This window comes from Rhinolophus sinicus, linkage group LG03 (assembly GCF_036562045.2).
Source record: "Rhinolophus sinicus isolate RSC01 linkage group LG03, ASM3656204v1, whole genome shotgun sequence".
Taxonomy (NCBI): domain Eukaryota; kingdom Metazoa; phylum Chordata; class Mammalia; order Chiroptera; family Rhinolophidae; genus Rhinolophus; species Rhinolophus sinicus.
The window spans coordinates 43,434,765-43,462,552 of NC_133753.1; the positions used below are offsets into that span (position 1 = coordinate 43,434,765).

At 44.7% G+C, this 27,788-nt stretch overlaps 1 long non-coding RNA gene across 3 annotated transcripts in view; it reads right to left on the bottom strand.

Annotated features, from left to right (window-relative positions):
- Positions 1-27,788, bottom strand: part of LOC109444323 (uncharacterized) — a 90,147-nt gene that overhangs the window by 5,117 nt on the left and 57,242 nt on the right. The window contains exons 9-11 of one of the 3 annotated variants that reach the window (XR_012494690.1): positions 23,339-23,556; positions 22,909-23,176; positions 17,979-19,166 (exon numbers count right to left, since the gene is read on the bottom strand). The exons of 1 other annotated variant lie outside the window; for it this stretch is intronic. This is a non-coding gene — a long non-coding RNA (uncharacterized LOC109444323). Of the gene's footprint in view, positions 1-16,339; positions 16,630-17,978; positions 19,167-22,908; positions 23,177-23,338; positions 23,557-27,788 lie in introns of those variants that run through there. One more of the 3 variants, XR_012494692.1, reaches the window with a different exon arrangement.

The following is a 27,788-nucleotide window of genomic DNA, read 5'->3' on the forward strand; positions in this document are numbered from 1 at the left end:
ATTAACATTTCAACATTTCTCACTTTCTAAGCAGTAAGATATGGTTGCTAAAAGCCTATACTGAGGAAACAGGCTCAAAATTCTAATAAAAAACGCATAATTGAGATATAAGAACTTAAGAAGCTACCATTTGGGGCCATTTAGGGTCAGGGCAGACCTTGCCCTCTTCAGTCACCCCAGTCGACACTTATTTTACTGCACTGAATAGTACTTGAGATTCAGAATAAACCTGAGCCATGGAAATGCTAAGCTGGGTTCTGAAGACTCTACTCAGGGAATAGAGACAGTGGAAATGTAATGGCTGCGTGCGATGTCAGAGGGGTAGTAGATGGGGAGAGGGGATTAACACTGTGGGAGAAAAATGATAAACGTCTAACTATTACACTGTTTTGTACACCTGAAACTAATAAAAAAAAGTTTTAAAAAAAAAAGACTCTACTCAGTGGTTAAGAACAGCGTGTTTCTGGTTATTGATCTGTCATTTCTCCTTCATTCCACTGACAAAAGTGAACTACAGGCCAACTACATGTATAATCTGTGTGGACATCAGGCTTTTAATGTTTTTTCATAGTCTATCCCAGACACTCTTGGGACTGTGCCATTCGACATGGGCTCCTGGCATAAATTCCAAGCCTAGATGTCAAAACATGTTTGTGTTCCGTACCCATCATCTTCACTAATAACCACAGCTTCTGCTGCTGCTGTTATTGCATATAGCACCTACTGGGTGCCAACACTGGCCCAGGCACTTCACACAGATGAATCCTTTTGACAACCTTCTAACAGTAGTATGCCTGAGCCAGGGGCCTGTGAGGGGTGCTGGCCCCCTTCTGTGAGGTGGCACAGGTGTTAAAGCCTTGAGAGAGAATTAGCCAGACCAGGAACAAACACAGAAAGGGTACTTCCTAGTCCTCCAGGCTGGCTGGGAAGCAGCTTCACTGGGTGGTTCCTGCTCCAGCTCTCTCCTTTTCATTCTCCTGAAATATTTATAAAGTTGTTTTTGTTGCTGTTGTTGAAATTCCAGGAGAAAGCAGTAAAGGGAAGCAGAAGCACCATGTGGGCAGGTGGGTGAGATTAAGAGTAAGAAATGTCCACTTGGGGAACAAAGTCAAGGCTGGGCCAGCTTATTCTTCCCCCTCTGCCTCTCTCTGTTCCGAGCAAGGCTCCTTCCCGAGCTGACCTTGCAGGTCCTGGGTTTTGCTCTTTGGAGGGAAGCAAGGTCCCTCCCATACTTACAGTATACATATGTGCCAGAGAATTCAGCTCAGGATATTCTCAACCACCATTTGGGGAGATTTTTCTAAACTCAATCTTGTATCTACTTGGGTTCTCAGCACTCTTTCAGAGGTTACCATGGTTTTTTTTTATCCAGGATCATTATTAAAAACAGCCACGACTAACAATTCTACATCATTTCTAAGCTATACATGTCAGTGCTCGGTGGAAAGTTCGTGAACTTAATTGTTTGACCTCAGGATCCCTGCAGGGGATTGGTATAATTTGAAGAGTTTAATAAAGAGACTGTTTACAAAAGTATGAGGGCAGAGTTTAGGGAAACTACCAAGGAGCAGTACAGCGCCCTGGGGCAAGCAACAGTGAGGAGCAGTTACTACTTAGGCGGAGGGGGCAGAAGGGAGGAAGTGGTGACCAGTACTAAGACACGGAGTGTATGGAGAAGGTTCCCTGACAGGGGCTGTGGCCTTCAGGCTAGAAGCACAAGGTAGAAGCACAAACCCAAACTATGATGACCTGGCAGAGAGGAAATCAAGAAAATATATCTCCCTGCTCACTTTCCTCTCACCCTCCTATCGCATATTATTATTTCCCATTTGCCAAACCTGACCAGAAGCCTGAGTGCAAGAGATATAGTCCACGGACGTCAGTTTCCTGGGACACAGAATAAAGTGGAAAAAGATGAGGGGCAGATATAGAGGGGCAAATAGAAGATGTCCAGTGCTTCTGCTATCAATGACAATAATATTAATAATATTAATATTATATTAATGCAATGAGAACAATATCAATAATAGCTTCCATTTGAGCCCCTGCTTCATGCCCTTTACACCAGTCTTTCTTGCCTTTTACAGATAAGGAAATGATGGTTCACAGGCTACTGTGCTCTTCAGTATTTCTGGAGAATAGAGGTTGAGGTTACCCTCCGAGATGGGAATTAAAACAAGAGGATGATCTCAGCCATCTAGGGCATATCAGTTATCTGTCACTGCTAACAAATTACCCTAAAACTTAGTAGTGTAAAATTATAAACATTTATTATCTCATACAGTTTCTGTGGCTCAGGAGAAGCTTGGCTGGGTGCTTCTAGCTCAGGGTCTCTCATAGTGTTGTTAAGAGGTTGTCCAGGCTTCAGTCATCTGAAGGCTGGATTTAGGCTGAAGGATCCACTTCCCATGTGACTCACTCACTCGTCTGGCAAGTTAGTGCTAGTTTGTAGCACAAAGCCTCAGTTCCTCCACACATGGACCTCTCCACAGGACAGGTAGTTAGAGTTTCCTTAGGACATGGCATTTGGCTTCTCCCAAAGTGAGTGACCCAAGGGAGCAAAACAGGGAGAAACCACAGTGCTTTTATGACCGAGTCTCACAAGTTACACACCATCACTTCTGCTGTATGTTATTAGAAGCAAGTCACAAAGCACAGCCCAGACTGAAGGGGGAGAAAAGGGTGGAGGTGGGGATTAAACGCCATCTCCTAAAGACTAGATTAGTACAGAATTGTACTAATAGTGCAGACATATTTTAAAACTACCATATATTATGATAACATTATAAAAGATACTGTGGTTGTATGATTGAAGAGTTTGGGGAAGACTTGAAACTATACTGATGGTTGATCATCACCAAGCAAGGTGAAATCTCGTGCTCTCTCTGAAGAAAGAATCTATTAACAGAAGGGGGCTAGTTTCCAAGGCAGCTAAAATGATGTCCCAATGGGATAATACTGTGCAGAGAATGGAGAATCCAGTGGACACAAGTTATCTGATAAAAGGAGAGACATACTTGGTCGGGAAACAGGAAACTATCATGTTGCGTGAAATACCTCTCAGTATTATCCGTCTCCCTGGATGGGAGATGCCTTCTAGGAGTGCAGTGTCCTAGGCATGAGGATTTCAGTAAATCTAAAGAATCAACTCCATTTACTATCAATTAATTGCTAAATTTGGATGCCCATCATTCTCGCATAAGTGTGGCTAAGGTGATATGTGCCTAAGCATTTCCAGACATGCAAAGCTAAGGACTGGATAGACTCATGAAAGTAGAGGTCCCATGCTGCAGAGTAATAACTGACTTAGGTGATGTCCTCATCTCAACATGCCTTTTGTTATTGCAGAGTGTCTGCTATCAAAATTAATGTGCCTTTTGCCTCCTTGTACCCCTGAAAGCAAGACGGGTCACGAGCAGATTTATTGGAGCCACCTGTGAAAATGCAGCCAGGGTTCTTGCTCTTGCTGCACCTGCTCAAACCAGCATGGTTTGACCTGGAAATACAGCATCAATACATGCCACCAGTGTCAGTACACGGAGAATACAGACTTCATCAAATTGTACTAAGTGATCTTTGAATGGATCATCCATGACATTTATCTACCAGGTGAAAAAAACAATGCTAGCTCTTTGTATATAAAATTAAAAAAACAAAACAAAACAGAAAACCTTTCAGGGATAGATCCAAGATGGCAGAGTAGATGAACACTATGTGTGCTTCCTTCGAACATATTAAAATTATACGCGTAGAACAATAACTGAAGAGCCATCTAAATTCTGCTTGAACAGAAGTAATATAACTAAGGGTATAAAGAAGAAGCCACGTCAAGACTGGTGGAAGGGGCAGAGACATGAAACGGCCTGGCCCCAAAACTCCGTGTGGTGGTTGAGAATCAAGAGGGATATCTCGGCTGCTGCAGTGGTTCCTCCCAGAGGAGTGAGGGACTCCAGACCCACACTGGCCTCCCCAGCCAGGAGTACTGGTGCTGGGAAAAGGAGACCTACATTTGGCTGTGAAAAACAGTGGGGATTCTGACCAGCCGGGTGGGCCTGAAGGCTGTGGGAAATCCAGACATCCTTTAAAACGGCACACACACAGACGCAGTTGCTCAAAGACACTCACCCTGGGCTCCAGCAGATGGATGGTGATTCGGAAGGTGTCGGAGGCACATGTGGGGCAGACTGTGGTGTGTAGCTTCAAGGCAAGGTCTAGAGGAGAGTTGCCATTTTCCCTGTGAGGGGACTTCTCCAGTGCAGTTGGCAGGCAGGTGCCATCTTTCCTGTGTTTGGTCCACCACCCCTGCCAAATATGAATCTGATTGGTCTGGTGAGTTCCACAGCTCCTCCCTGCTGACGCACTGGGAAACCACCCTACCCAACTCTCCCAACTCCAGAGGCACTTTCTCGAGGGCAGCCAGCCCTGCCCACATTGCAATCTTTCTTGGAAAACTATCAGAGTCCGAGGGCCCCAGGCAGGCAACGTCTGGCCTGGGTGTGCTCTGAAACTTTTACTGAGTAGCTTCAGACTTAGTACTGGCACAAAACCAGAGTCTACATTAACCTGTTGACCAAAATTCTTCCCTGCCTCACCAAACCTGAGTACCACACAAGGCTTTATTAGCAGCTGAACCTTAAGGTACAGGGCAGGTGGCAACAGGCCTCAAGGTGTCCTGGTTTTTTGGGGAGTGACCACAGGCCCAGCACTGGTGGCAGCCATTCTTGGTTCACAGTGTGGCCTCTCCCACATGCTTCCAACTTTAGCACAGGAAGTGAACAACTGGAATTCACTTTGTATCTCCTACCAGGTAGTCCCTGACTGGTCACAGGCAGTGAGTGATCTGGGCCTGCACTGGAGCCTCTACTGAGTAGCCCCCGAACTAACATACTTGGAGATTGGCTTCAGAGCAGAGCAGACCAGACCCACAAGTGGCATACCCACCTCTTGATGGTCTCAACAGGTACCAGAGCTCATGGGGACAAATCCCATTCTGTGGGGTAAGCACCTGGCACAGCAGCCTGTAAGCTGTGGATGTGGCCAAACCCCACAGCCAATCAGCCTAAAGGCCAATCCCAAACACTGATGTGCCAATAGCAGTCAAGGCTCAACTATAACAGGAGGGAACACACAACACACACCCAGAGCAGGTGACCAGGGAGACTGTGCCAGGGCCCCCAGCCAAGACTGGGAGACATAGCAAGTCTACCTAATACATAGAAACAAACAGACAGGCAGCAAAAATGAGGAAACAAAAAAATACGTCCCAAATAAAAGAACAGGAGAAATCTCTAGAAACAGAACTTAAAATGGAGACAAGCAAACTACCAGAGACAGAGTTCACAGCAATGGTTATGAGGATGCTCAAGGAACTCAGTGAGAACTTCAACAAAGAGACAGCAAGCATAGAAAAGGACACAGAATCCATAAAAAATAACCAGTCTGAAGTGAAGACTATAATAACTGAAATGAAGAATGCAGCAGAAGAAATACAAGCAGAATAGATGAAGCAGAGGATCAAATCAACAATTTGGGAGAGAAGGTAGCAGAAAACACCCAATCAGAGCAGCAAAACAAAAAAATAAAACATAAAAAAAGGAGGATAGTTTAAGAGACCTCTGGGACAACATCATTTGTACCATTGGGATACCAGAAGTAGAGGAGAAAAAGCAAGGGATTGAGAACCTATTTGAAGAAATAATGACTAAAAACTTTCCTAACCTGGTGAAGAAAATAAACATACAAGTCCAGGAAGCACAGAGAGTCCCAAACAAGATGAACCAAAACAGGTCCCACCAAGACACATTATAGTTAGAATGGCCAAGCCTAAAGGCAACTAGTAACTTATAAGTGAGCCCTCCTAAAATTGGCAGCTGATTTTTCAACAGAAATTTTGTAGGCCAGAAGGGATTGACACAAAATATTCAACGTGATGAAAAGCAAGCATCTACAATCAAGGATACTCTACCCAGTAAGGCTGTCGTTTAAAATCGAAGGACAGACAAAGAGCTTTCCAAACAAGAAAAAGCTCAAGGAGTTCATCACTACCAAACCAGTACTACAAGGAATATTAGAGGAACTTCTTTAAGACAGAAAAAAATAAAAATAAAAATTATGAATAATAAAATGGTAATAGCTACGTATCTATCAACAATTACTTTCAATATAAATAGATTAAATGCTCCAATTAAAAGACACTGGAGAGCTGAATGGATAAGAAAATAATTCCCTTACATGTTACCTACAAGAGACTCACTTCAGATCAAAAGACACACACAGACAGAAAGTAAAAGGATGGAAAAAGTTATTTCATGAAAATGGAAATGAAAACAACAAAAAATCTGGGGTAGCAATACTTATAACAGACAAAACAGACTTTTAAAAAAAGGCTATAAGAGACAAAGAAGGACCCAGCAATCCCACTGTTGGGTATTTATCTGAAGAAACCTGAATGCTACTTCGAAGGGACATGTGCATCCATATGTTCATTGCAGCATTATTTACAATAACCAAGATGTGGAGTCAGCCTTGCATCAATGGAAGAATTGATAAGGAGGAGGTGGTATATATACATATACAATGGCATATTGCTCAGCCATGGAAGGGAATGGGTTCTTGCCATCTGTGCCAACATGGAGGGGCCTGGAAGTTACTGTGCTGAGTGGAGTGTCAGACATAGAAAGTGATTTTGCTGATTATGTGGAATCTATAGAACAAAACAAACAAATAAACAAACAAACCAGAAACAAACTCATAGATACAGAAAATATTTTGATAGTTGTCAGTTGGGAGGCGGGTCGGGGGTGTGGGTGAAAAGAGGGGAAGGGATTAAGAAGTACAAACAGGTTGTTACAAAGTAGTTATGGGGATGTGGGGTATAGCATAAAAAAATATAGTCAATAATGTATGGTGTCAGATGGGTACTAGATTTATTGGGAGGGGGGCTGGGGCAGGATGAAAGAGGTGAAAGAATTAAGAAGTACAAATAGGTAGTTACAAAATAGTCATGGGGATGTAAAATAAAGCATATGGGAATATAGTCAATGATATGGTAATAACTATGTATAGTGCCAGGTGCGTACTAGACTAGTCGGGGGATCACTTCTTAAATTATATAAATGTCTAACCACTATGCTGTACACCTGAGATTAATATAAAATAATATTGAATGTGAACTGTAATTGAAAAATTAAAAAGGGGGGCAAAGGAGAAGGGGTCCAAATCTCCAGGTATAAAACAAGTAAGTCATGGGGATGTAATGTACAGCATGGGGAATATAGTCAATAATATTGTGATAGAGTGGTACGGTGTCAAGTGGTTGCTGAACTTATCATGGTGGTCATTTCTTTAGGCATATAAATGTTGAATAACTATGGTGTACCCCTGAAACTAATATAATATTATATATTAGATATATTTTTAATAAAAATATTTTTAAAAACTTCCCAAAAGTTGATGTGAAAATAGGGCACTGTTGATGACAGCAAAAATAGTGCTAGCAACCCAAATGTCCAGCAATACTGGACTAGAAGCATAGAGTATGTTACAGCCAGACAGTGGGATACTATTTAATTGTAAACGGGAATGAGGAAGATCTTCATAACCAGTGCTTTCCAAAAGAATTCTGTGATGATGGAAATATTCTTCTCTGTCCCATTTGGTCGCCACTAGCCACATGTAACTATTGAGCACTTGAAACGTGGCTCGTTCAGCCAAGGAATTCAATTTTAATTTTATTAGTTTTAGTTTAAATAACCATATGTGGCTAGTAGGCTATACTATTGGACAGTGTTTCTCAATACATTGATATTATGTGATCTCCAGGATAGACTGTTAAGTAAAAAAACAAGATACAGGACATGTAGACTAGTGTATAGAGAACGTTACGTTTAGAAAGAGAAATATTTATGTTTGCATGCATTTTCACAAAACCAGTGAAAGCATAAATAAAAATGGTTACCTCTTGGACAAGGGAGCAGGGTGGATGGGGATGGAATGAAAGTGAGACACTTCAGTGTGTACTTTTTTATATTATTTAGCTTTTTAAACCATACAAAGGTATTGTCTATTCAATAAAATAGAATAAACCAGAATAAGATAAAAACTTAAAGATGAAAAGGGGGGGAAAAAATCCATGTGAAGAAATAGCGTATAAATGTTAAGAATAGATCTGTCTCTTTTGGGGTGCTCATTGACTTTCTACTGTTAGATAAGGGAAGACACATAAATCCCATGTTTTTCTTTTACCTTAATTGCCTGGCAAAGCAAAATTTAGTGCTTAATTAGCATGTCTTCCATTTACCTAGATTTCTAGTATAACACCCACTCCCACAGTCCTACCCCTTATCTAGTTTTCTAAGTTTATCTTTCTTTCTGACTTTCATTGTAAGTCCATTCTAGTCATTGTTGAGGCAAAATATTCAAAAAAAAAAGGAAGAAAGAAAGAAAAGAAAGGAAAGAATAAACATAAAATATTTGATGTAAGAAGACAAGAGAGCACATTTTTGGTAGAAGTTTAAAATGGTAAAATCTTTTTAGAATGTAATTTGAAAGTGTCTATTCACTTCTTAAATGCACATAGTCTTTGATTCAACAATGCTAGGAATTTGTCTTACAAAAATACTTGCAAAAGTGTGTAAGACATAAGTACAAAGGACATTCATTGTCATTACAAATAATAATGAAAAATTATAACCAATCTAAATGTCCATCAATAGAGGAGTGGTTAAGTAAACTATGAAAAAATAAAACATGCAATAGCTAAAAAGAGTGAGCCAGACCTGTGTTTTTTGACATGTAATAATAATCAGCTTTGGAACAATATTTAGGGCAGCAGTTCTCACACTCTTTGGTCTCAGGACTCCTCTCTTATTAATTGATGAGTGTCCCAAAGAGCTTATGTTACATGGGTTATGTCTATTGGTATTTACCATATTAGAAATGAAAATGAAGACATTTTAAAAATGTACTTATTAATTTATTTAAAGTAAAATTAATAAACTCATTACATGTTTACATAAGTCACACCTTTTTTATGAAAATAAACCATGCCAAAACATAATTTAGAGAGAAGGCTGGCAGTGGCTCACATTTCTGCAAATGTATTCAATATCTGGCTTAATAGAAGCCAGCTGGAGCCTCATATCTCCTTTTGCATTCAACCTGCTGCAATATATTGTTTTGGTTGAAGTACAGGCAAAAAAATGCAGCCTCATACACATACGTAGTTGGAAAAAAGGAAGGATTATTCTAATAACCTTTTCAAATAATTGTGGGTATTCTTCTTGGTTGGGCACCAAAATTAAACAAGTGGTAATTTCTTGACAGTTGCAATGTGGATTCTGAAACCATGTCAGTGAATTTTTCCTACTCTGTTACATTAAACGCCATCGGTCTTTCACTTTTACCCATGTATGATTTTGTAACATGCATTGGTCACTTGAAAAACATTGGTTCACTGAGTTATATAGATCTGTGTAATATTGACACATTTTATTAATATTTTTAAAAATCACATTTGTTAATATCACCACCAGTCTCATCACTGAAGTCTTTCAATGCTGAGTCATGTCCAGCTCACAGCAACGACTATAACTCACAGAGCACCCTCTGAGAACTGATGTGGCATATACCTTTTTCGTTTAAAAAAATTCTAATTTTTGCTTACAAGTTTGAACTTCACCACTAGTAATAAAAACTGTCAGTTTTCCCTGAAGTGACAGGCTCATTTTATTCATTTTCGAGAAAATGTCCGAAAAATTCTGAAATGTGAACTACCACAGTTTGCCTGTTAGTTGTTATTCGAATAAAAACAGTGTTCCATGAAAAACAAAAAAACTGTTGAATTCAGTTTGTAAGTCAAACAACTGGACAAGTTTTACTCCTCTAGTTGGAATGCAGCTGAAGTACTCTGTGTGTACTTATCTCATTATACAGAATCTTAAAGACAGGTATTCCAGGGTTGAAATTTAATAAAGTGAATCACCAAGGGTATTCACAGTGAAACTCGCATTTCTGTAATTCGGCGTGTGTGGTGGTGAAGGTTGTGACAAACACTCGGACAGTTTGTGGCTAACACTGTGATAAAAGGCACCAGCAATTTTACCCCCTTTTGCTTTTTGTAACATCCATACAAATGTTAATACTGTGAAAAAAGCAAATAATGCCTTGATATAATTATAAAAATAGCCTTGTGGACCCTCCAAAATTGTCTCAGGGATCTTCAGGAATTCCTAAGAGCCCCCTTTGAGAACTGCTGATGCACCATATAACTCCTTTTTTGTTTAAAAACAAAACAAAAACAAGATACACACCAAAGAGCTAACAGTGGCTACCTCTGGCAGTAGAAAGCGATAAAGTGATGTTTAGTTTTTACTTCATATACTTTTCTATTTTTTAATCCTTTACAATGAGTATGTATTTCTTAAGTAATTAAAAACACTAAAGAAAGAAAAAAGGTTAGATTTAAATTATAAACAACAATTACAACACACTCAGAGAATGTAAAATGCCCTTAGAACTATGTTCATATTGAAAATATGAAGAGATTAGAAACATAAAGCAGGGAGTTTAAATTATTCAGAAACAAAACAAGACAAAACAGAAACCTCACCCTGAGAAATACCTCATTCCCCACAGGGCTGGAGGAAGGAAGTGTTGCTGTGCATGAAAGCTGAGGCATCCACCAGACCCAGGTAGCTGAAGTGAATGACCTAGCTGATACCTTTAGATGTACTTTGAAAATAAATCTAAAACACATTCTCTCTAGAAAGCAACCGGATTAGACTCGAAGAGTGATTTGACACTGTAGAAAGCTCACAGCTTCCTTCCCAGAGGAAAGAGAAAATCAGGCACAGGACCCAGGGCCTACAAAGCAGGTATTAAGCTTTTCTTTGGTGCCTTTCCCAGCTCTGTGCCCTCCTCCCTCTAAACCAGTCACCTCTTGCCTTTTCAGGATCCAGTGCCTTTCTGATCTCTTCTTCTCTGCCCCCCTACCTAAATGTCTTAGTGTCAAAAACCACGATATCAGTCATCTATGCCTTAGCATAAATCAGCCTTCTTTACCGAGCTCCCGCCTCTTGTGCATTTGTTTGTTAGGCAGGTCTCTGATGGTGGAACAGAAGGCTGGGTGCTATGCAAGGCAGAGTAGGCGTCAGTAGCAACTGGTGGGGAAGCCTCTGAAATCATGCTCCACGCGTGGCTACTTTACGCACAGCTTCTCCTTCCTGCCCTGTGACATCAGAGAAGATACTGCCCCTTTCTGAGCTCTGTAAACCAAGTGGGTTGACTAGTGACTTCCAAGGTGGCCCCTGCTCCAGGGTTTTGTGACTGAGTTCCTTTAATGCAGGGTAGTGCTAACTACCCTTGGGAAATGGCATCTTGTTTTCAGTTCCTGAATTAAAAGATGAGTCAAAGGAAGCTCCTCACTCACTCCCTGCAGTTTGTTGCCTCCTTTCTCTTCCTCATGACCTGTGTCTCCAGGGGGAAGATCAAACAAAGAGGTTGCAGAGGGTGGTAGAATGCTATTTGGTTAAGGCCCAGGCTGGATGTAATTACAAAGTTCCTGTGACTGGGGAGACGTGATGGGAAATGTGGTGGGGGGATTCTGATCTCAGGCATACCCCCACACACCCTGCACACATATGCACACACACACACACACACACACACACATGCATACATGACCCTCAACACAACTTGTGAGTTGTTCAAGTTTGTGCTCAAACTCCTACCCTCATCTCAAACATCCTCCTTTTTAAAATTTATTTTTGCATTAGAGTTGACATACAATATTACATTAGTTTCAGGTGTACAATATAGTAATTAGACATTTATATACCTTATGAAATGATCACCAAGGTAAGTCTAGTAACTGTCTGTCCCCGTACATCGTTATTATTGACTATATTCCCTGTGCTGTACATTATATCCCCATGACTTACTCCATAACTGGCAGGATGGACTTATTCCCTTTCACCTTTTCACCCATCCCCCACCCCCCTCCTCTCTGTCAACCATCAGTTTGTTCTCTATACCTATGAGCATGTTTCTGTATTGTTTGTTCATTTGTTTTGTTTTTTTAGATTCCATGTATGAATGAAAAATATGGTATTTGTCTTTATCTGACTTATTTCACTTAGCATAATACCTTCTAGGTCCATCCATGTTGTCTCAAATGGCAAGAGTTCTTTTTTTCTTTTTCATGGCTGAGTAATATTTCATTGTATATACGTACTACATCTTCTTTATCCATTCATCTATCAAAGGACACCTAGGTTGATCCCATATCTTGGCTATTGTCAATAATACTGCAGTGAACATAGGGTGCATATATGTTTTCAAATTAGTGTTTTTTGATTTCTTCAGATAAATATTCAGAAAGTGGGGTTGCTGCATACATGGTAGTTTTATTTTTAATTTTTTTGAGGCATTTCTATAGTGGCTGCACCAGTTTACAATCCTACCAAGAGTGCCTGAGGGTTCCTTTTTCTCCAAATCCTCACCAACACTTATTTTTTGTTGTTATTTTTGATAATATCCATTCTGACCTGTGTGTGGAGGAGGAAGAGACTTTCCTCTACCTTTATAGGTTCTTCCAGCTGGTCTAATAATTAAATCAACATGAGACAGAGTAACAAAAGAAAAATAACAAAATGTAATTACATATGTACATATGGGAACCCCACATCCGTGAGAGAGTCAGACGCCCCACATACATGATAGGTTCATATACACAAAGTTAAAATGAGGTACGTATAGCATTCTGAGCTAAGAATGAAGTAAGGCACCTGGGGCTTTAGAGGGGAGGGAGGTCATTGCAGGACAGTAAGAAGAGCAGATGTTCAATAATTAGACGTTTGCCCTGCCATGTAGATATGTCATAAGAAGTTATCTCTGTAATAACTCTTATTATAGACAAAGCCCCAATTTAAATTCTTTCAGGTTGAGGTAAAAGTTTCTCTTGGGCCTGCAGGGTTTCAATTGCTTTCAGCTCAAAATAACCCACATGCCAAAGTAACACACCTTGGGGAGGCCTGTTCTGAACCCCTTCGGGTGTGTGGTGATATCTCATTGTACGTTTTTTTTTCTTAAAGATTTTATTGGGGAAGGGGAAGAGGACTTTATTGGGGAAGAGTGTGTACTTCCAGGACCCTTTTCCAAGTCAAGTTGTTGTCCTTTCAATCTTAGTTGTGGAGGGTGCTGTTCAGCTTCAAGTTGTTGTCCTTTCAATCTTAGTTGTGGAGGGCACAGCTCAGCTCCAGGTCCAGTTGCCGTTGCTAGTTGCAGGGGGCACAGCCCACCATCCCTTGCGGGAGTCGAGGAATCAAACTGGCAACCTTGTGTTTGAGAGCCCACTGGCCCATGTGGGAATCGAACCTGCAGCCTTTGGAGTTAGGAGCACGGAGCTCTAACCACCTGAGCCACAGGTGGTTTCAATTTGCATTTCCCTGATGATTAGTGATACTGAGCATCTTTTCATATGTCTATTGGCCACCCATATTACTTCTTTGGTGAAATGTCTATTCAGGTCTTCTGCCCTTTTTTAAATTGGATTTTTTATTTTTTTAACTGACTTTGGTTTAAGAAGGATTGTTTGGGTTTTTGATGTTGAATTGTATGAATTATTTGTATATTATGGATATTAACCCCTTATTGGATATATTACTTGCAAATATCTTCTCCCATTCAGTAGGCTGCTTTTTTATTTTGTCGATAGTTTCTTTCATGGTACAAAACTTTTTAGTTTGACATAGTTCCGTGTTTATTTTTGCTTTTGTCCCCTTTGCCCTAGGAGACATACCCAAAAAAATATTGCTAAAACCGATGTCAAACAGTTTAATGCCTGTTTTCTTATAGGAGTTTTATGGTTTTAGGTCTTATATTTATGTTTTCAATTTATTTTTAATTCATTTTTGTGTATGGTATAAGAAAGTGGTCTGTTTTATTTCTTCTTCCTTTTTTTTGTTTTTGTTTTGCATTTATCCATCCAGTTTTCCTAATATCACATATTGAAGAAATTGTCTTTACTTCATTGTATATTCTTGCCTCCTTTATCATAGATTAATCGACCATATAAGCATGGGTTTCTTTCCGGGCTCTCTATTCTGTTCCATTGATCTATATTTTTGTGCCAGTTCCATGCTGTTTTGATTACCATAGACGAGGTCTTCTTATGGGTATTTGTTTTTCCCATAAGGGTTATTGGAAAACTGAAAAACTTTCACAAATTAAAGGAATAAATAAGTTACTTTCTTCTACAGTTGTGTCTCAGTGTGTGTCTTCCTACATACTGGCAATTTTTCAAGGGCAAGCGTCATAACTGATTCTTTTGTTTATCCCCCACCACTTTCATCATGCCTAGAATATATTTGATGCCTCACAGAATTTTGTTTTATGTACAGATGCATTAATAAATGAATGAATGTTTCCGCTAAGGTCCAAAAAATGTTTTTAAAAGTAATGGCTCATTCCCCATCAATTGTTACCATATCACTCAACCCGTCATCTTGTCTCCATTTTCTTCATCACAATTCACAAAAGCCTGGCCCTGGAGGAGTGTTCATGTTAGCTACAGAAGAGAAAAGTAAAGGTCCTATGCTGACACTTGTAGCTATATGATCTTAAGAAAGCCATTAGCCCTCTCTAGACCTCATTTTCAACTCAAAAACAGGGTTAAAAATACTTGCCTCAAGTCTATAAGGAAATGATGAGACAGCGGATGAGTGAACATGCTTTGTAAACTATAAAGTACATTGCGGCAATGATGACTTAACACAATTATATTAATGTTAGATGAGCCATCTAAAGACTAAAGAGGCTAAGTGATTTGTTCAGGGTCACCCAGTGAGTTAGTGACAGACATTGACACTCAGGCCAGTGGACACTCCACTTCCTCGATGTGCTCCCCACTTGGTGCCTGACTTCCCCACCCCCTTGAAGACTCACAGTAACATGAGAGGAGGGAATGCTTTACTTTCATTATCCACCAGCTCCTTAAAGCAGCTGGGACCATCAACTCAATGGGGGCATTCTGGAACTGTTTTTAGGGAGACGGCAGGCTGGGATGAGGCCAAGGTCACGACTCAGGCTGTGCCCATCAGATAGCCTTCTGGGCTTGCTGCACCTGTCGACAGCCTGGGCTGGTGGTGAGAGAGTGGGGATGACAGTGCAGACGCTGTCAGTGTCCCACCTGTATTCCCAGGGCCCACCCTGGAAGTCACCTACAGCTGTAGTGGACAGTTCCCGCATTCACAGGCTTTCTACCTAAAAGCCTGCTTCTCTGCCTGAGGACTTTCTCTAGAGGCAGGAGCATGGGAGGCTGAAAGGAGAAAATCAATAGCCCCAGATGTAAACCTCACCCAGAGAGGAACAGCTGTTGATGGATAACAGCTTCCTAGCCCCTCAGAGGGTCCCCAGTGGGGCTGAGACCCAGTTGCCCAGAGGAATAACCTGCGAATGAATACTCCTTAATAAAGGGGTAACTAACTGCCTTTGTGTCCCACTTTCCCCACTCCCTCGCCTCAGTTTCTGGGATCATCTCCCAAATAAGCAATTACCAAACAAACCCTTGTCTTAGGGTCTGCTTTAAGGAGATCCCAGGAAGGACAACCGCCTCCATGCTGTCCAAGTGAAGAACGATCCAGGAGGGCAGAACATCTTATCTACATACCTATTCAGCAAATCCATTCACTGGGCAAACTCTTCTGTGCATTTTCCCTTCAAAGACTACTGTGTTAGGCGATGGGGACCCCGAAATGTAGCCCTAGCTGTTGAGGTCACAGGTGACAGCATGAGGGGTTTAACTGCCACCTGGGCGGTTGGTTTGGCTTCAATTGCCAGTGAAAGTGGCACTTTGAGAGGTGAGGCAAGATCAAAGTAAGATCACCTCATTGAGAAGCAAGAGAACCACCTCCAGGGCCCGCTTGGTCTAGTCATTCCTTCATCCATTCATTTATCACAAATTTTTTGAGAGCGAACTGTGGGTATAACCTTGTGCTGGGAGCGAACATGCTGTAGTAAATTCTTACCACCTGTGGGGCATTTCAACTCCGGTCTGACTCACCTTGGGTTCTGACACAAGCCCTTTCCCTCTCTGGACTGAACTGGACCACTCCCAAGGGACTTTCCAGACCAGAGCATCTGCGCCTTTAAGACAGAGCCCCTGCCCTCCAGTAGCAGAAACTGTAGTGCTTCCTCCACGACCTGCATATTCACCAGCACTGAATATTCTGTGCACAGCATAAAAGTGGTCAGTGTTACAGTTCACAGTGAAACTTTTTCCCTTAAAAGAAACATACAATGGAAAGGACGTTTCAAAAGAAAAATTTTTAATTAACAATAAAGTAGCCGATTCTGGCTTCTCTGTGTAGAGGTTACCACAATCCCAGATGGGGGTCAGAAGGGTTCAAAGCCTGGCCACAAGGGATGTCTGCCCTGTCAGCCTGAGCACAGTTAGCTGCACAGGATGTCCTGGGAAAGCTGGAGGTGGGAGACAACTCTCGCCACACAGGGATCTCGGCAAGGAGAAGTGACTACTGTGGATTCCAGCCCACGAGTCCAGGAAGGTGTTCTGTGGTCCTGGTCCTGTGATGGGCTCCCGGGCCAGCAGTGTCCGGCAAGAGGCAGAAACACCTGCAGCATGGACACTTCAGGTCAAGATGAGGTCATGAGAGCAGGTGGCCAAGAAGCAGGTTTTTCCAGGGCCCCGCTGCCAGGCCCATGCACAGTCCCTTTGCCATTAGCTTTTCTGTAATTGGTAACATTCTGAAGGCTGTTTGATCAGATGTTGTGGGAGGTGTAGCAGCTGCCGCTCCTCTGTGTAAAGACACTAGGAACTGAGTTGGTTTGGAACCCAACCGTGGCCTCTGGAGCCTGTGGCTTGCTGGCCGTGGTGGGCTTCTCTGCCTCTACCTCCCTGCCCTGTCCCTCTTGCCCTTACAATGAGGAGCGTGGAGTCTCCAATCCCGCTCTGTTCATCCTCAAAGCCCACATTTTAAAACTCTACAGTACAGGATCCTTGGGAGAAATTGTCTTCAGCCCCTGTATTCCTTTCTGGGCCTCTCTCCAGCACCCTAGGCCCAGGTGGCCAGGGTCCCCCTGGGAAGCAGAGGCCTCCCATTGGGAGGAAGGCAGCACACAATAAATCCATTCACGCTGAAGACTTAATATACTCCCTGTTCAGGCCGTGAGTGCAATCTCAGAAGGGGAAATGGAACAAGAATGATATTTAAGGTAAATGGTCAAATTAGCTGGGTGACCTTGGGTTACTTCCCCAACCTCAGTGAGCCCCAGTATCTTCACCTAAACCATGGGAATAATATTATCTTTGCCTTGTGGTTGCAGTGATTAAATGTGGGAAGTGCCCAGAAGATAGTAGGAATCCATATATTTAGAATCTTAGGCACGACAGAAGAGATATTTGGGTTGTTTTGTTTTGTTTTGTTTTGTTTTTGCTGACTTCTTCTCCATCATAAGACCGGCCACACTGATTTTAAGCTTCTTGCATTTACTCTTGGAAGCAGGGGCTGTCTTTCCTAGGTGAATGATTTTTAACAAGTTTGCCCATTTTTAATAACGTAGCAGTAGAATCTATGAAAAGCTGTCAGGGATAACAGGACTCTGAGAGGCCCCCACTTCTAGCCCAACCCTAAAAGGAATCCGAGGGTGGACAGAGGAGGGGGACCTGGATTAGAACAGTCTGTATAGTGCAATCAAAGCTCCCAACACCATTGGTCGGTGGGGCTCTAAATTTCCACCAAAAAACCCTTTATAGCTGCAGAGAAGAATGTATCCTGCCAAGAGGTTTAGATATGCATATGGAATTGGCTTGCTGCCAGTAGGAAATTTCTTAGAATACATTTGTGTTCTCATAAAAATTCCTGCAGATTCTTATATTCTATGCCAAAATATATATGTATTTAATTTTAAATAAAATAAAAAAACATGCCTCTGCACCCCTATAAAATCTTCAAATTGGCACTTCCAAAGGACGCAGTATGTTCAGCCTTGGCTGCGTGCTCTGACTGGGTGTGCCACATGTCCCCTTCCATGGCTGTGCAATGCCAATTTGACAACGTGATTTGGGAACTGATATAGGAATCTAACTGACCCCACCACGTCTCCTAGCTCCTAACACCTAACCTGGCCTGCTCAACCACTGCCCACCCACATGCACAGCATAAATAAAACAGCCATGCATACATACATACACGAAGGGAAAAGCCGGAACCATTGTTTGGGGAGAAAATAGGGCTTAAAAGATTTTGGTGGCAAGTGTTCCATTTTAGTCAGTGGTCTTAGGTGGTAAGTAACAGAAATGGACTCTGAGTAACTTACTCACAAAGCACTTTATTGGATCCTATGAGGCAACAGAGAACTGAAGGAAAAGCTAAAACCCCAGGCTCTGGAAAAACAAGCAGCAGGGCAGTGCCAGGAACCTGGGAAGCAGACACCAGAGGATAGTCACCAGAACTAGGATGAACTGGCCCCAAACATTTTCTGGTTTTGTATCATCCACTCAAGATTCAACTTCCTCAGAGAGAGTATTTGATGGCCTAACTCAGGTGACATGGCCCATCTCTGCCCACGGATGGGGGGGGTTCCTTGAATGGCAGTCCTACCAAGACTATCAAATGAAAGAAGAGTAAATTACTAGGACAAATTGTGGTGCTATCACCAGAAAAGTGGGCAGAAAGGCTGAGCAGGAGCAATTCAAAGATATCCATGACAGAGCCTACCTACGTCTTGTCTCCAAAGCCAGCCTGGCTCTCCCCAAGGGACTAACAAGTCATCTCTAGGGAGTCTGCCATCACCAGATCACTAGTATCATCAGTCGTTGCTGAGTGTTCCTTTCTCAGGACACAGCCTTTCACCCTGAGCAAGAAGGTTCAGCATCAAGTACAAAGGCCCCAGGAGAAAGAAAGCCCATCTGGAGAGACCTTTCTCCTCAGCGGGATGATCCACAATCAGAATCAAAGCCATTCAAGAAAATGGGTTTCAATGAGAGAGGAGAGAGACGTGCCCACCGAGTGAGAACCCAGACAGAGGCCTGGGTTCCTGCATGCTGCCCGACCACCTCTACAGTTTGGCCAAAGGCAGCTGCTGGCCTACAGGTCTTTACTCTGAGAAGTCTTGAGCCAGGCATGGCTTTGTCAGCCAGAATCTTCTTTCTGCAATGCCAAAAAATGAGATACAAACAAGTAAAGTGTCATGCAGGGTCTCTAGTCCTGCTCCTGCTCTTGGCAGGTGGACACAGAGTATGGTGAGGCCAAAAAGGAACATCCACGGAGCCATGGGTTGGGGGTCATACCACTATGTTCTCACTGGCAGCTGGGTTGGAGACACAGGGAGCAAACATCCACCTGTACCCCAACAAGGGGTCTTCCTGCACCCCAGTCTCCCTGGCGGCCGGGCGAGACACACACAGGAAGGAGGATCCACATGATCCGCAATCCGCCGACCGCTTTTCTGCCTGCCAACCAACCAACCAACCAACCACCCAACGCAGCCACGGCAGCTATATCAGTGGCTAATGGCTAACCAATAACAGCTGTTGGCCAACTAGTCACAGCTGATGACCATCTACTACCCGAGCCAGCACCTTTCCACGTGAGGCCAAGAGCCTGGAAACTGCTCTCTGAGACTCTGTCCCCACACTCCACCCCTCCAGGGTCTCCCCTCACAATCTACATGACAAGCAACTTCCGAGAGGGTCCCTGTGTCACATTAGCCTACAGGCACCTATGGAAAGTGCCTACAGGCACTTTCTAGAAATAGTAGTCCTAGGAACCAACAATGGCAAATGCCTTCCATCCGGGAGGACACATGCCAGCTTTTTGTCCTAGGAATGGAGGGTCGCTGCCACTGGCACCTTTCCTGGTTTGTGGTACCAGACCTTTATGGCAGTGCTTGGGGTCCCTTGCATAGTTTCAACATGTAACAGAACAGGGGACCCCGTAATAGGCCATAGCGAGAACACACAGGTTCCCCACAAAATCATCCCGGCATCAGGACCTCCATATACCACAGTCACTTGCGGTGGCCACTCGGCACCACCCCTGGCATCACTTGCAAACCATGGGTCAAAGCAGCCCCCCATGGGGTTATCAGGCCCAACCATCGACAGTGGGGGCTTTTGACCTGCCAGGGCCAAGTCCATTGCTGTCGTTCCCCTGCTTTTAAGCATGTGGGTGCTGGCAGCAAAATGTTCCCATTTCTGCCATAGCCTGGCTTTAATAGAGTCTCACTTGTGGTAACCTGTAACTGAATGGGAGAGGCCGTTCGATGTAGCAGAGCTTCTGCTGGTGCGGGCCCTCCCTTCTGTGATCTCTCATTCAGAACTTTCAAGATGTTCCACAGACACTGAGGCCCAGTCGTGCATCATGGGAGGGTGTTTTGACACCCGGAGGCCTTGCTTCAAAAGGCCGTTGTAGTGTTCACTCATGCCGGCTTGCTTGTGGGTTATACGGGGTATGAAACCACCATTGTACGTCCATCCTGGAAGCCCAGTGCTGCACTTCTTGCCCCATAAAATGAGTACCTGTCACTTTCAATGACTTGGGGGCGACCACAGAGGGCGCACAGCCGTGTAAGAGTGACTGCTGTATGCCGCTGACCCGCAGCCGGACACAGCCAAGCAAACATCAACCCTGTAGCAGTGTCCACTGCTGTAAACATGTATTTCGCATTGCAGGCCTTAGACAGGGGTCCAATGTAATCCACTTGCCAGCGAGTGAGGGGCACCCTCCCTCATGTAATCTGCTGTGTCTCCCAGGGGAGCCTCCACCGTTGGGGGCTGTCCTGGGCACAGACGGCACAGTCATAGCAGGCATCTGCTATCTCCTGCCATTTCAAAGGCAGGCCCCAGCGTCTGCTCACCTGCCACATGGTTCGGCTTCCAGCGTGCTGCAATTTCCTATGCAGCCAATGGGCCACATCAGTGGCAGGAGCCCGTTCTAACCATTGGACCCGTGCTAGGGCATCTGCTTCATCATTACCTGGAGACACTAAGGGGGAGTGACCTGTGACATGCATGAGGGTCACCTGCTTTCTCCTAGGTCCCAGAGGTCCTGCCACATGGCTTCACCCCACAGTGGATGGTGTCCTACCAACCAGTTTTGGAGTTTCCACGTAGGGAGCCACAACATTAGGCCCTGGAACACCACCCAGCTGTCAGTACAAATAACTAGGGGCCCGGGCTCGTGGCTGATTACCATCCACACAGCCCGTAGCTCAGCCCACTGGCTATTCTGGCCCGTCCCAGGATCAAACCAAATGATGTCTGTTTTGGGCTGCGCACCAAAAGCCGTCCAAACAGCTGCAGCTCCTCGGCTAGAGCCATCAGTATACCAGGCATCTTCAGGTACTCGGGGCCGTCCTTCTCTGTAGGGCAAGGGCTCCAAGTCCTCCCCTCTAGGCAGAGTGCTTGGCTCAGCCTGGGCTACAAGCTCCACAGGCCCCCGGACCTGTTGTAGCTGTGTGCTCAAAGGGCTTGAACTAAGGGTGCTACGTTGCTCCAAGTAGGCACCCCACTTGGTGAGGGTGGTGGTCTGTGCCACCCCCGTCTTGGGTCCCTGGGTCCATGTACGGACCCACCCCTAGACGGGATAGGTTGTTCAAACCAACACCAGTGCCGTTCCTGTGATGGCTTCTGTGGCCACTAGGGCTGCATACACAGCAGCCAGCTGTTTCTCTATAAGAAAGTAGCGAACTTCTGCTCCTTTCCACAATTGGGACCAAAATCCCACTGGCGACCAGAGACGTTTCTGCCGTTGCCTGAGGACCCTACCATACCCCTCTTGTGTTACGTGAACATCAAGTTCAAATGGGCGACCAGGGTCTACTATTTGTAGAGCCTGTGCCTGCTGCACTGCCTGTTTTGTGGCAACAAAGGTTTGCTCTATAGCCTCTGTCCAATCCCATGAGGCCCCTTTTTTATCATGTTATACAAGGGCCTTGGCACTTGTGCTAAATGGGGTACAAACGCCCGCCAATACCCCAGCAGACCCAAATACGTCTGCAGTTAGGAGACCTTGGTCGGTCGGGGAAATACTTGTATTTTATCAATAATCGCCTCAGGTATGACCTTTGTCTTACCCGACCACACAAAGCAAAACAACAAAACACCTCACAATAGCAAGAGCTAGACATGTAATACACAAATCACATGTGTTATAAAACATCCAAGGAGGGCAGAACTGTATAGAGTAAAAACTAGTCTGTACAATGACTCCTTTTCCTTCGCCCAAGCACCACAAACATGTGCCCCATTTTATGGAATCTCCAACTACATGCTTTCCCCTTCTCAGCTAACAGCAGGAGGAGTCCCCAGAGTAAAGGAACAGAGGACACAGGGCAGAGAAGTTCCAACTGCTGTTCAAGACCTGAAACCAGAGCTGGAGAGAAAGTAGGGGTTGTTTCAGACTGTCACGCAGGGACTCAGCTCCTGCTCCCAGTGGGTGGACACAGAACACGGTGAGGCCAAAAAGGAACACCAACGGAGCCATTGATAGGGGAGTTCATACCAACCAACCCACCACCCTTGGTAGCTGCAATCCACACTTCTCTGCCAACCAACCCACCCCCTAGCATAGCCATGGCAGTTATATTAGTGGCTAATGACTAACTGGTAACAGCTGATGGCCATCTGACCACAGCTGATGGCCATCTAATAACCAAGCCAGCACCTTTCCACATGAGACCGAGAGCCTGGAAACTGCTCTCTGGGACTTGGTCCCCACACAGACATATGCCAATAGACACAGCAGATATACCCTGGGCACAGCTCGCAAATAAGGAAGTTGTCATGCGGGGTGTCAAGTGGGGTCTCAGGTCCTGCTCCCCGCACTAGACCGCAGGATATGGTAAGGCCAAAAAGGAACACCCACGGAGCCATAGATAGGGGAGTCATACCGCTATATTCTCGCTGGCGGCTGGGTTGGAGACACGAAGCAGGAGCCACACGATCCACAATCTGCCGTCCGCTTCTCTGTCAACCGACCCCACTTGCTAGCTGCAATCCCTGCTTGCTGGCTTAGCCACGGCAGTTCTATCAGTGGCTAATGGCTAACCAGTAACAGCTGATGGCCAACTAGTCACAGCTGATGGCCATCTACTACCCAAGCCAGCACCTTTCCACATGAGGCCGAGAGCCTGGAAACTGGTGTCCAGTTTTCAGGCTCTGTCCCCACAGAAGTGATGAAAAGAAAGGAGAGAGAGAGGTGAGGGAGGGAGAGAGAGAAAGAAAGAAAATTAAAGTTCCGTTTTACTCCCCCATTCCATCCATCTTACTCCTTCCCAGAGGTAACAATTCTTACCAACCTTTCCTTACTCATTAACTTACATGTAGCAGATAATCAGATGAGAAATCAACTGAGTGTTATTTTCCTGTAGGCATCTTACGGGAAAATGAGACACGTTGCTCCTCCTTCTCTCACGAAGGACCCTCTGCTTGGTGCTCTGGAAGACCAGGGCTTCTCCCGCGTCCTCTTCCATAGAAAGGAAACTATGGGGCAGGAGCTGTACTGCCTTTTTCTGGTTTCCGCAGCACCTATAGCAGAGCTTGGAATATGGTATGCACTCCATAAGTATTTTTAAATGAATTAAATTTCTTGTCTCTCCTCAGATGTCCATACGATTCCTATTTCGCAACACCGACCCCCTCTGATCAAGTTGGAGTGCATTATTCGTCTTTCCAATCAAGGTCCCCAGCTGGAGCCCATGGTCTTGGTCATGCATCATGAGCTAGGGGAGCAGGTTACAGAGCTGGAAAAACAGGGCCAACCTTGTTAGGTCTGGAATCAGAGGACCTCCATTTGTGTTCCCGCTCAGCCACTAGCTGTGGGGACCTGGAGAATATAGCGGGTGCTGTGGTGTGTCACTCCAGGGCCCCCTCCAGGGCCAAAGGCGTTGTTACCCCAGCAGCTACAAGTGTTGAAGGCTGATGGCTCTCAGCTGAGTTCCCTGGGGGACTTGTCCTCAGCCTGGAAAGGACCACCCCTTTCAACATGACCTCCTCTTCTTGGGGCAGCCCAAAGACTGCCTCCATGTAAGACTATAAAGGCTCAGCCCCTTCGTGCCAGCAAGGGGCAACTCTGCAGAGCCACCGAGTCCACAGCAACCGATGGGATTGTCTGAGGCCTTCGTGGTGAGGCATCACCTCTGCCAAGTCCTGCTTTCTTACTCTCCCCGTGCTGATCCTGAGAACACTTCCCAATAAACTTCCTGCACAGCAATTGGTCTCAGCCTGCTTCCCAGGGAACCCGATATGCAACAGGAGTCCACTTAATCTCTGCTCCCAAGCTCCTTAGCTATACAACCCAGGTATTAAAGAATATGGGCTTTGCAGTCAGACAGGTCTAGATTCTAATCCTAGATCCACTACTTGCCAGTTCTGTGTTTTGGCAATTTATTTAACCTCCCTGAGACATAGTTGCCCCGTTTGTAAAATGGGATATAGTAGACACCTCTAGTGTCCAGGTGTCTCATCCACCCCCAACCTACCTATGATATCAGCTGCAGCTGTGGGGGACATTTTCATGCAAACTCAGACTCAAATGTGCTGACAATGTCCCATCATTTGGAGGGGATGTCTCTGGGCCACTGGACTTCTATACGCTTCACCCATGTTTCTGGGCCATAACCTGGGTAGTACTTATTTCTCACCCTCTAGAATGAATACATCATACTTGCCACTTCTTGCCCATTTAGTCTCATTAACACGATGTCATTGACACATTCATTAACATGAATGCCACTCTAATTTTGCTGTTCATTGCAATAATTGTGCCCATCTGGGTCCTAAAGGTTAAGCATCACCGCCTGATTTCTATTATTTTGCAATTCTATAATCCCTGTGGGTGTCAGGAACCCAGTTCTGTAATAGCATCACCTATTGTCAGTAAAGCTGGTGCTCGCACCACCACCACCACCGGCTCATTCCTGTTGCTTTAAGAAACAGAGTGTTCTCCAGGGCCTCCCCAAGAACAGGGTTGGCTGGTGTGTCTTCTGGCCTTGTGTATGTTAAAGAACAAAATTCAACAGGTTAAATTTGTAGAACTAATTGGCTTTATTAAGCAATTCATGAATCAGACAGCATCCCATTTAGCAATTCTAAGAACACTCTGAGGGAAGCTTTTTTATAGGCAGAAAGAGGGCAGGACTAAGAAGTTAAAAAGTGGATTATTTTAGGTAAGGTCACTTTCCCTTAGAGGAAGGCAGGGGGGCTTATCAGACAGATCACCTCACTCTTCATCAGGAAATTCCAGATTGATTGCTTTAAAATTGCACTCCTCAAAGAGGCTAAAACTATAATTAGGTTAGGTATTAAGTTTTGGTTTGGTGATGTGGCTTAGCGAAAGTGACTCCATTTTGGCCTGTTGTTTCTCTTTTCAAACATGTACTCAAACACTCTAGCATGCCCCTGTCTCTGAGCCTTTTGATCTCTTCCTCCACTGTTGCCACAGCAGTTCTGACATTTCTACCACACTTCGTGTGGATCATTGCTTTTCCCACGCTTCTAAAATCCATCTTTAAAGTATGTTAGTACCACCTCCCAGGTTCCTTGTCCAGGTGTTAAATCCTGTATCATTGGGAGAGTACATCCATATCAATACCTGCTCTTATCCAACTTTACCCTACTCTTCTCTTAATGTGACCCTCTCGGGATTCAGTTCTGCCTGAACGTGTTAGCCAGATCCTGTAGCCCCTTCAGTGTGTAGTCCCTCTCCTCCGTTAGCAGGCCCAGCAGTTAGGATTTGATGCTTATTGTCCATCAGCTAGTCAGAAAGGAGGTGGAGGCATTTTCTGAGGGAGACAAGCAGTATCTTGTAGGGCACCTGCCTCACTTGAAACCATATGTGATCTTCCAACAAAGGGGATCACTATTTGTCAACAAGAAGTGGGTCACTTCTACAGCCCCAGTGGGTTCGGAAGAATCAGAGAGTTCAAGGTTCTCAACTGCATTTACTCATATACCCCCACCCCACTCAAGTGGTCTCACCCCTTTCTTAGTAGGGCTCTGACTTTGGCCTACAAGTCTTGTCAGGACTAAGAGTTCCACCTGCTCTGGGGCTCTGCTACTCTTTTTTTTTAATATATATTTTTAAATGTTTGTCTGTTTGTTTGTTTTTATTGGGGAAGGGGACAGGACTTTATTGGGGAACAGTGTGTACTTCCAGGCCTTTTTTCCAAGTCAAGTTGTTGTCCTTTCAATCTTAGTTGTGGAGGGTGCCGTTCAGCTTCAAGTTGTCCTTTCAGTCTTAGTTGTGGAAGGTGCAGCTCAGCTCCAGGTCCAGTTGCCGTTGCTAGTTGCAGGGGGCACAGCCCACCATCCCTTGCGGGACTCAAGGAATCGAACCGGCAACCTTGTGGTTGAGAGCCCACTGGCCCATGTGGGAATCGAACCAGCAGCCTTCGGAGTTAGGAGCACGGAGCTCTAACCGCTTGAGCCACCAGGCCGGCCGGCAGCTCTGCTACTCTTACCATTAAGTCCTAAGCCCAGTCCTCCCTCTGCAGGGAGGATTTAATGCCCAGGAAGCCCTCTGGCTTTTGCCTTTTGCCTTGGTTATTTTTCACTTTGAGACGGTCATTACCGCTCCTTAGCAAATCACTGTTCTCAGCCACAGTCATTGACTTCCACAGTCCTTAGACTCACTCCTTTCCTCAAATGCCAGAGACACAGCACAAGCCAGTGTACTCCTTCCACCTATATCCCACCCCGGTTCACCAGGAGTGAGCTTTAACAATCACGAAGTTACTAACATGCGAAGGACTAACCTTCCTTCTGTACCAGTGATGAGGTTTTCACTGATAGCTGGTGGGCAAAGGACCCCTCCCCAAAGCCCACTGCTTCCCAGGACCACTTCTGGCACCAAATGTCTTGGTTTGGGTTCCCTGTAAGCAGACTCTGAGACGGAGAATTGTCTGCAGAAGGTTTATCAGGCAATGCTCTCGGGAGATACACCCAAGAAGTGAGAGGACAGGACTGGAAAGAGGGAGAAGCGGATCCCCAGGGTGGTTATAACTGAGACCTCAGGTGATACTACAGGGAGCTCTGGGCAGGGATGGCCCTTCAGAGGGTCCCAAATTGAGGCAAGGAGGCCAGGCCTTTACATTCCCACATTGGCCAGTCACTGGATACAGACTACCCTCAGGGACTGGGCCTTGTCTTGGTGGAGGCAGCAACTTGTGGCGGAGGACAATTTCCAGGGAGGGAAGGAACTGTAAGACATCAATAGCCTATATTCCCAGCTGGGAAGATGGGCCCTGATGGAGGACCCAAGAGGATCACTGCTTTATCTATCCACTATGGTACCCACCTCATCAAGTTCTTGTGACAGCTGCAGGAGATAAATTTGCTAAGAGGTTAGCAATATGCCAGGCACATAATGTTTGTTTGTTTGTTTGTTTTATTGGGGAAGGGGACAGGACTTTATTGGGGAACAGTGTGTACTTCCAGGCCTTTTTTCCAAGTCAAGTTGTTGTCCTTTCAATCTTAGTTGTGGAGGGGGCCCCGTTCAGCTTCAAGTTGTCCTTTCAGTCTTAGTTGTGGAGGGCGCAGCTCAGTTCCAGGTCCAGTTGCCGTTGCTAGTTGCAGGGGGCAGAGCCCACCATCCCTTGTGGGAGTCGAGAAATTGAACTGGCAACCTTGTGGTTGAGAGCCCAATGGCCCATGTGGGAATCGAACCGGCAGCCTTTAGGAGCACGGAGCTCTAACCGCCTGAGCCACCGGGCCGGCCGGGAGCTCTGCTACTCTTACCATTAAGTCCTAAGCCCAGTCCTCCCTCTGCAGG